Genomic DNA, 9,493 nt, shown 5'->3' with positions numbered 1-9,493 from the left:
TAAACAAGTATGGTCTAAGATTTTACAAAATTAGGGACAAAGCCCCTTTTCCGGCCACAAAACTCTCCGGACTCACCACGGATGAGGAGAAAGCGAACAAATTAGACATACATTTTGCCAGAATGAGTAGTAATTCTAACCACAATGAGGAATTTCCAAAGATATATAAATAAAGTAGAGAAAGAACACTCCCAATTGTTAACTGATTTTTTAAAAAATCAATCAGTCCCCTTCCACTCATATAAAAGGGTCTAAAGCATCACATGGTTTTTACTGGTGCTCCAATCCTGAGTCAGTGGAAAAGCTTAAAGAAGACATCATCGAGGATGCTGGTAAATTTAACACTTTAGTTCTGCTCCAGCATATTCTGTAAAAGAGAATACTGTTAGCCGCCTCTGTGTATTCTTCCAAAACTTTACTGTGCATGAGTGGCGTAAAGCACTATATAGGGGAAAAAATATCTCGCCTGATGAGGATATGCTTGGCTGCTATGAAATTTACTTTTTCATAAAAAGATCTCACATAAAATACTGAACTTATGTTATTGGATATGTTGAATCTAATTTGGCAATAGGGAGATATACCGGCAGGATGGAAACCGGGAAATGATTCTGCGTAAATCACTTCGTACAGGCCAATCTCTTTCACTAACAATACTTGTGAAATCATGGAGACGATAATAAAGAATAGGTTGAGGCACCATCTTGAAAGCAAGAACTGATATCTCAAAATCAAAGCAGATTCCGCAACAAGCGATCTACGTTACATCAATTAAAACGCTTGGAATCAAGCAAAAGACTGGCTTTCACTGCAAGAAAAGGAAATGCGACCGTACCCTTATCGCAATCTTCCTTGACATTAAAAAGGCAAATGATCTTATACGGACAAAAAGCGTAATTAAAACATTTTGGTATTTAAAAAATGGCCGTATGTATAACCTCTTTCGGTAACCTCGTTAACTGCAATTTCTTTCCGAACTCTTTAGCGTAAGAAGGTTACGCTAGAAACATTTTTGGTAGGTATCGCCGCTGGTCGACATTCACTGATTGCAAAATAGAATGAAGTGAATGAAATTATCTTTCTCGCCATATGCAAACTTAAAATTATACGTCCTAAATAAAAGTGCAATAAAGTAATTAACGGATAATTGTAAGGCACAAGGGATACTATCATATATTAAAGAGTATGTGTAATAACCTGTGCTGATATTTGAATGTGAATTTATTTTTATGTAGAAGAAGATAATTTGGGAATAATAAGGAACACACAATTCATTGGCGATTCAAAAACAATAAAAATACAAGCATATAAAAACAAAACAAACGAATTACATTTAAACTGAATGTCGAAAGTTGCATTTTATTTAAGTAAGTGAAATATGGTCGTGTTCTTTATTATGCCAAACGCTTAGAATATACATCTGATGATGAAATCATTCACTAAACTTTCCTTAATTAAAACAAAATCATTTTAAAACAAAATAATTTCCACTGCATCCTTTGTTTCCATTGCCCTAAAGCTGTATAATATCATTAACTCCGGCAATGAACATTATTTAATGTTATAGTTTCCATTTCTATACGACGATTGCATTCTTTCTCAAAAGAGCACATTTCATACAATTATTACCGTCAGTTTTGAAAATTAGTTATACTTTCTTTTGTGCAGTTCAAAAATATGTATGCATTTGCTGATTGAAAACTTCTTTTGATTTCTTTTATAAGAAATAAAAACAACAAAAAATCGTATCCTTTGCAATTTTATTTCTATTGACGTTCCATTCCATTGGGTTCCAGTTTTCAGTGCGTATTTTAGTCATACCGATCTATAATCCACTGATCACGCTCCACAAGAGTTAGACCGTTTATCAAAGTTATATACAAACGGTGAACTGTATACTGTTTTGCCTGTGGACACTTCTACGACCTTTAGCTATCATAAGCTATCGGCATTTAAAGTGCCGGCCCCCCAGCCATCCGAATATTGTAAGTTTTTATCCCCCATAATGTATTTGTTTTGCTTTCTATAATGAATCAAAAGAATTTGGAAGAAAAAAGTATTTATTATTCTTGTTTAAGGGTTGCTCTTTGCTATTTGCATTTTATTATTTTCGGTGCGTCATGCCTACAAAGTCCCTTTGTTTACTTCCCGGTTTATTTCTTTATGACATGTACTTCCCTCCTCAGACACAAAGTCTTGTGGCTGGTTTATATGGACATAGTACACAATTAATTTTACTATATGTTCTCTACATTTGTTTCTCAGTACTGACCTTTCCACTGTGTGACAATCAATGCAAATGATATGTTAATCTAAAATACCTTCAAAGATGACTTCACGGTGAAGTTCTTGTCAAAGGTTGACCTGCTCTTTTTTTAGATGATTGACTGTCAACATAGAAGCATGTAAACAGAACACAGATTTCACTTCCGGATCATCACCAAGGCCTTATTACTCACTGTACACTGTCGCCAAAATACATACAGACAACAACACCCTGAGCTCATATTATCAAGAATAAACAGTTACCTTTAAATCCCTACCAAAAATGCATAAATAAAACTCTTCTGCCACCACCAAAATGAGAGAGGAAAAAATGTTCTAAAAATAGACTAGAACTACATTCGTGGGTACTGAACTGGAAGTGTTAATTGTGATGTAATTCCTGACAGGCTCCATGTTTTATGTCAATTTTAGTCAAACTTTTATATTTGCATGCTATACCTATTTCAACTTTATACATGAAGTCTTTTTGAATTTCCTTGCAAACAAAACATGTGACACCTGTCAGAAAGTATGCAGTGCTGGTGTTTCACAGGGTGCAAGTTCTGGTCCAAGTGCTCTTGAGAAACCAAAACTAAATTTGCTATATCTTCCTTAATTATAGGAATTTGTCAATGCAGTAAAAACCTAATTGTGATACAAGATAAGCCCTGTCTGAAAATATGTTTGAAAGTTACAAATGTTGATAAATTAAATTTTAATGGCAAATTAAATAAACATTTAAATTTTAAAAACTAAATTTTATTCAAAACTTAAATTTTTATACAAGTTTTAAAACACAGTTTGACAAATTTTAGACAGAAAAGTTGACTAATGAATGGTATTTAAAACAAATGGTAGTTTGGGTCTGTATAACTGATAACATTTTCCCCAGGGTTAATGAAGCATCATAGCTCATAGTGATCTTGGCAGCAAACCGCAATATGCCTGTCCAGATGCATATAGGTGTACACACTAAAGAAACACTGACAGGTGCTATGTTCCACATTTATTGTGTCAGGTACTTAGGCAGTTGTTTCCATAACTAATAGCACATTCAGATTTAAAGTTCTGATGGGACCACTACCATGTTTTATAGCAAAAATGCATTCCATTTCAATGTCGATAACAACAAAAGGTGGCAATGGGATAGGAAAATAGTTTCTAGGGAGGTTCTACCTTCCTGAAAAATGGTGCTGATCTCTCTCGTGAAAACCTAAGCCATGTCTTTGAGGTGCCATATATCAGTGTGGTGATTTGAACTAATCTTGGTCACTTATGGCAGTACACTGCACATGCCCTTATGAAACCATGCTATTACCACCAGACTACTGGAGAGCTTCCAAGCTGATCCAACTCTAACACTTTGTTCCAGATACCAGGCTAGACCTGAAAAGATAAAATATGTTTCACTTAATTCTAGAAAACAGTAAGATCTATGTAAATGAAGTTAAAATGTGTTAGATATGGTGATTTCAAATTAACATTAAGGTTGCAAGCATGGGGGAAAATATTAAACTTGACAGAGTGACACTCAGAAATGTGAAGCAATGGTCATGTATTAAAGTGATAAATTCATCCTAAAAATATATGAGGTTTCTAGAAGCACATTTAGCCATTTACAAGTTAAATAACTAATCAGGTAGACTATGTATAATAAAGTTTAAGGCAATGTTGGGGCGGTGAGGTTTGATCATTGGTGCAAACATTAGTACATACCAGTATACAGGAAAGTCAAGTGACAATGTACTAAATTAGAATATGTTACTATAAGCAATCTTATTCATGAGGGAAATAACAATTTCGGATATTGCAAGTGAATACAGCCAAATGTGGTCATACAAATCAACTATAGGTACCAATAAATCCTATATCATCAGCTAAATGTGAAATTCTGATCCCCAAAACTTGTAAACAAGGATGGAAATTTGCATATGTGGGACATAGACAATGTACTTGTTAAGATCAAATGTGCAAACATAATTCAAATGATCTATTTGAACATTTATATTGTATTTTTAAGAGTATTGGTTATCAATTATTAAGCTCATTGATTGAATGGAATCAGATATCAGCTGATGCTTCAATACCGCACTCTGTCAAAGTACTAAATTGAAATATGTCACCATACATAGGCATATTCATGATGAAAATAACATTTTGGGATATTTTCAGTGCACATAGCCATAAATGTGCCTTACAGATTCACTATAGGTACAATGTCAGCCTATATGATGTACTGAATGTGAACTTTTGATCCCAAACATTCTAAAATGGATGGATATTTGTACATGTGGGATATGTAACCATGTACAAAGCTAAATTCAAATAGTTTGTTTGAATACTTCTTATGTAATCTTTAGAGTGTCAGTTAACAAATAGTATTAGTAATTAATAATGCATAAAGCAAGATGGATCATTAGAATTCCCATAACATCATATAGGCCACAATGCTGCACTACACCAATCAATATCTTAACCCAACTGAACAATAAAATGGAATGCATTTTGTGTTCAACTTACATCATTTTGCTTTATTCTTACATTCAAGGGTAAATATACCTGGGGGCAAGCATATTTTATCCCTCTGACCTGTATTTCATTCTCAGACAGTTTAAAATGATTTAGTAGAGAACTTGAGTAGGTTCTAGTATAAAGTTTTCATCGCTGTCCTCTCACTAAATACCTTATAACTATGTTTATAAACAATTACTGAAGGCTATGCAAGCAGATGTGTGTTACTCAGAAAGTGACCCCATCATAAACACATAAATTAACTGCTTGGACCCCTAAAGGGTACTGAACTGGAAGTATTAATTGTGATGTAATTCCATATATAATGGTCGCTAAATTTTAGTGATCTTGGCCAAGGATCAAACTAATGCATTGTGTGTGTGTTATATGTGTATGCTATATTGTTTTAATCATGTTATATCGTGTTTGTGTTATGAGGTGTCAATTTATATATTGAATTTGTATTATATTATTTTATTTAGGTACAAAAAAGAAAAAAATGCTTTAAGATATAATAGTTATATAAAAGTATGTGTTGTGATGGTTGTCCGGCTTCGGTCAAGTTATTACTTTTTAAATAGTGACGAAACTGGAGTTTATATATATATATATATATATATATATATATATATATATATATATATATATATATATATATATATAATGTGAAATCATGGATGACATGTAACAAGCTACAGATTAATGATGATAAAACTGAGGCCATTTTGATCACAACACAAAGACTTTCTCAGTCACATCCTTTACCTCAAACAATAAATATCAGTAACACCAACATTAAATTCACACAGTCAATACGAAACCTATGTGTCACTCTGGACAGTACTCTTACGTTGCACCAGCATGTCATGAACATATGCAAGGCTGCATATCTTGAGCTGAGAGCATCAGCTCCATTCGCAAATATCTTTCAGTTGACGCCACTAAAACACTTGTATGTTGATTAGTACTTTCAAGACTGGACTATTGCAACTCATTTATGTCTGGTTCACTCAGTATCTACTTAAGAAACTTCAAAACGTTCAAACCACAGCTGTTCGGTTCATACTTAGAGTACCACGATCAGAGCACACCTCCCCGCTGCTCTGTACCCTACACTGGCTATCCATTCGATCCAGAATCAAACACAAAATTTGTTCTCTGTGCTACTTTTCACTGACGGACTCCAGTCCAACATACCTATCCGACCTCACCCATGTGTAAACACCAGCAAGATACTTACGCTCCTCTTCTGACAATCGTATACTCATTATCCCCACTGCGAAAACGAAGTCATATGGACAACGTTCTATTTTTTTAACAGGGCCCAGCAACCTGGAATGAATTGCCTACTGAACTGAGACACAAAGACACAGTGATCCCATTGAAGAGTGCTCTTAAAACTCACTTATTTCGACTGCAAGAACAAACTTAAAGACCAAATAATGTTTCCTACCTTAAATATTCTCAGCATCTTTTTTTATGTTTTCCAATTTCATAGTGTTTGTTTTTCTGTAATAATATCATTATATATGTTTGTTTTTTATGTTAGAGGTGTTGTCTAATGTTGTAAAGCGCTTAGAGCTTCTAAAGATTAGGCGCTTTACAAAGTCATTATTATTATTATTATTATATACACATGTATTTGGCCAGTCCTTTCTGTAATTGTACACTGTGAGTGTGGTTAGAAATCTCTTAGCACTGTATTATGTTAACGTTAGCAAATACAAAACACTTAACATAGATGGGTTCCTAAGCGATGATATCAGTTAACTTCTTAATTATCTAACGGACCTAGTAAATACCTGATGCGAGAGGGAGATAACTATATTACAAAAAGGGTTTGATGGAAATTGAATTTCCTTTCAGGTCGAAAAATCGAAACCAGAGTGGGGCAACACTTACTCTGAATTGCTTGAGCTAGAAAATGGTAACCCTCAAGGCAGTCTACTAAATCCCACCCTGTTCAATATAATGGTAAACAAACTAAATCGACTAGTCAACCCTACCTATATAGAGCTATCGCAATTAGCTGACGACTGCGGAATCATTCAATCTGAAACGCGGGAAACCCATCCAGTGCAACTGTGCTCAGACAATTGCAGGGCGGCATTGAGTGGGATTGGGAATTTGACAGATAGGTGGGGCTTCAAAGTCTGTCCCGGTCAAACAGTAGAAATAGTGTTTACACTTTTGTTTTGCTAAATAACACAAACAATGGAGCAGCAGAAGGGGTGAACAGACCTTTGCCTGAAAGGCGTCGAAACGTCGAAAATAAACCTTCCTACGAACGATTGAAAAATAAAAAGCGTCGACAGAGTTTAAAAAAGCGTCGACACTTTACTGAGAAAATCTCTGGAATTTTTCTAATTAATATTACTCCATTGTCGTTGGTGATTTTTTCTAGTTTATTATGCATGCTGTTTACGCAATTACGCCTTCGCTGAGGTCATCACCCCCTCTGCTGCTATTAATTTATGTAAATTTACCACCATACCAAGTTTGATGAATATTTCTCAACACGTTCTCGTTGTCGTTTCTCCTCATCTGTTTCATCTTTATTTGTTTCATCTTTATTTGTTTTATGTTTCAAGTAATATTCAAGTTCTGATGGTGGTTTTTCTATTTTTGGATTTATGTTTTTTCTTTTTTTGTAATATATCATTAAACTTCTGTATCGATCTCCACCGCAATTTTTGCAAATCTGATATGATCCTCTAACGCCGTTGTTACATCCAACACAACTTCGTGGACCAGCATGAGGGTTTTTCTTTATAAGATAATTATGTTTTTTGCAATATTCTCCACGACATTTTTTATCACATTTATTAGTGGTTCCTTGACGCAGCCACGCACAATTGTTCATTATATTAATCATATCTTTTTAATTCAGTTTAATTTTATCATCACCCCTTCTGCTGCTATAATTAAATCATTATGTTATAATAAAATGGTACATCCGGAATCTCATACTGCAAGAATAGCTCGAGAACGATTAGAAGCAATCAAAAAATTTCTTCCTGTTAGAGATTCATTTAGAAAAAATCTACAAGCGCAGCAAGAAGCACAAACTGAGTACGAAGAAGACACTAAAAAACTGTTTAAGCCCGTTACTGCAGCTACTGAGAAAGTTACAACAGTCATCAAGGAAGATCTTCTTCCGGTATCAAAACAAACAGCAGAACAAACCGAAAAAATAACAGCGAGAACTAAAAAAACAAAGAAGATTTTACGAGATCTTCCACCTGACATAGCCAGGGAAATAGCTGCAGCTCAGCCTCCACATGTCGGTGAAGAAATACTTGAAGGCATTGGAAAACTTCGTACTGAAGTCGCCGACGTGAGAAAAAAACATGCATCTGAATCCAAACCAGCAGGAGAAAACTTAGAATTGATTGCAAGATTTAACGAAGGAATTGTTGAAGATATTAGAAATACTGAAAAAGAAAAATTACCTGAAATGATATTATCTGGTATATTTAATAAATCTAGTATTTTAAAAACTGGTCATGAAAAAGTAAATGATGATAATTTTATTAAATGGATATATCGCGTATATTACAACAAAAAACAAGCTAGAGGTCCAGAATACGAAAGTCTTCATGAAGAAGTAAAAAGACTTTATAAAGAGAGAATGAAACAACTAAAACAGGAACAACTCTCTCAGTATCAACTTCATCCACCTCTGCAACAGATGGAACAACAACAGTCTTCTTTGCCGAAACTTAAAGAGAAGTATCTTAAAAGAGCAAAAAGATCCTTATCTAAAGACACAGAGACAACAGAGGAAAGAGATCCTGACGATGATCCTCCTGGCGCTGTAGGAAGTGGTTTTTTGACTGCATCAGGAGAAAATAATTTTGTTTGTCCTGATAATATCCTCAATGACGTGTCACGGTTAGAAGTTCTCATAGGGGGAAAACGTGCCGGAAATAATTCACCAGAAATAACCAATGAAGTAGCTGATATTTGTCGGCAATTATTTCAAGGTGGTATCATGGATATTGGCGTTTACCGAGAGCTTATTGATGAGCTCGTTGATGATTAGTCACCGCGATTAGATAAATGGTAAATAAAATAAGATGATCATACACAATAATCATCGTAAATCCGTATCGGTCAGAGCGGTGAACTCGCGATTACCAATCTACAGAGCTACTTACGGAGATGGACTTGGTGATGTTGTGCGGGGATTATTTACAAGGATAGCTCCAAAAGCAGCACCTATTGCAAAACAATTATCGATGAAAGCTATCGATATTGTTCGTGATAAAGCTCCTGGAGCAATTGTCAATGTTGCTGGTAAGGCATTCTCGGCGATCAAAGAAAGACTAGCACGATTATTGCGACGAAAACAACAACCACCAGTAAAACTGGCAAGTACTGAAATTATGCCCGCAGACGTGAGTAAAATAATAAATCAAGCTGCAAATCAAAAACTAGAAGCGTTAGCAGATCGGGGACTCGGTGAATCGGGAAATAATATTTCAAGTTTAATATCAGGAAGTGGAACTTCCCGAAGTGGAACTTCCCGAGGTGGAATTTTCCGAACGCGGTAATCAACGTGTTAGACGAAAATAATTATAATAAAATGTTCAAGCGCGTATCCGACACAGCATTTGACATGGAAGTACCTGTCCTTAAAGATGAATCGGTACGTGATTATCAGTTTTATTCTTATCACGCACGAACACCAGATCAACGTGGAAGAATTGAACTA

At 35.0% G+C, this 9,493-nt stretch overlaps 1 long non-coding RNA gene across 1 annotated transcript; it reads right to left on the bottom strand.

Annotated features, from left to right (window-relative positions):
- Positions 1-3,258: 3,258 nt before the first annotated feature.
- LOC149788433 (uncharacterized) lies at positions 3,259-7,011 on the bottom strand. The gene is made up of 2 exons (XR_016424143.1): positions 6,783-7,011; positions 3,259-3,651 (listed from the first exon to the last, which is right to left on the bottom strand). It is a non-coding gene; the product is annotated as an uncharacterized LOC149788433 (long non-coding RNA).
- Between the last annotated feature and the right edge of the window lie 2,482 nt (positions 7,012-9,493).

This window comes from Sinohyriopsis cumingii, chromosome 11 (assembly GCF_028554795.1).
Source record: "Sinohyriopsis cumingii isolate HCF-2022 chromosome 11, ASM2855479v2, whole genome shotgun sequence".
Lineage (NCBI taxonomy): Eukaryota > Metazoa > Mollusca > Bivalvia > Unionida > Unionidae > Sinohyriopsis > Sinohyriopsis cumingii.
The sequence above is the reverse complement of the archived record's forward strand: the minus strand, read 5'-3'. Positions and strand labels throughout refer to the sequence as shown.